The following is a 1,191-nucleotide window of genomic DNA, read 5'->3' on the forward strand; positions in this document are numbered from 1 at the left end:
TACTCTCATAAATATTTTAATTATTTTAAGAACAAATAAAAATATTATTTATGAGATAGGGTCTCATAAATATTTATATATTATTTTATAAAATTTAAAATAAAATTATAATTATAATTAACATTAAAAATACTCTAAAAACAAATATGATTGATATTGAAAAAATAGAAGATTAATTAAATTAAATGAAAATTTAAAATTTAGTTTAACTAACAAGTGAAATTTGAAAAATAATTTTTTTACTCATAAAATAATCTAAAAATGAATAACTTATCGATAATTTATTTTTGGTAATTAATCATTTTCACAGATATCTCAAAATTATACGAGATTAGTTACCAAAAGTAAATTATATAATATTAATGGGTCAAAACTCAAAAGTCAAAAGAAAATATACAAGATTAATTTTGAGTTGAATAAATATGCTGTTTTAATTTACTGAGTTTATTTTTATAAATAAAAAATTATCTATTTTAAAAATAAAAAAAATAGATTGAACAATAATAAGACTTTAATTCTTATCTGAAAAATATTTTATTTTATACAATATTAATGTCAAAATCCTATTAAAAAAATTGTGTTTACAGTTCTTGAAAATTTTGTTTACAATAAATAAAAAATGTTTTATTTTTATTTGTTTTTTTACTATTCTTATTCTCATATTTTTCACCATTATTCTCGCTCTATAAAGGATCTAACCATTTATTTTGTTCCTTTTTCCATTGCATTGGTTTTGTTTTCCCTCTTTCATTTAAATTCTGATTTAAGTGTGGGGGTTTTAAAATACTACTCACAGAAATTTAAACAATTTAATTTTGTGAGGATTTTAATTTATGTTAAGCGTGTATTGCAAATTTGTGAAGGGTTTTAAAAAGATAATTTACGCAATTAAATAATTTAGAATTTAATATTATATAAATACAACGAATGCAAAAATGGTTACCCTTGAATATGCTTTTAATCTATAAAAACTGCTACAATCTTTAAAATTTTTAAAAATTGTATGTAAACCACTATTCTGGATCGCAATTTATCTGAAAAATGAAGAAAAGCATAAATCGTTTTTGTTAATTTATGATGCACAATATTGACATAGATATCGAACACAATATGACAAATATCTATACATAAATTTTAAAATTTTATAAGACATAAAGATATGTATACGTATAAAATATAAAGTATTTTTTA

The sequence above is a fragment of the Arachis duranensis genome, chromosome 1 (assembly GCF_000817695.3).
Source record: "Arachis duranensis cultivar V14167 chromosome 1, aradu.V14167.gnm2.J7QH, whole genome shotgun sequence".
NCBI classification, from domain to species: domain Eukaryota; kingdom Viridiplantae; phylum Streptophyta; class Magnoliopsida; order Fabales; family Fabaceae; genus Arachis; species Arachis duranensis.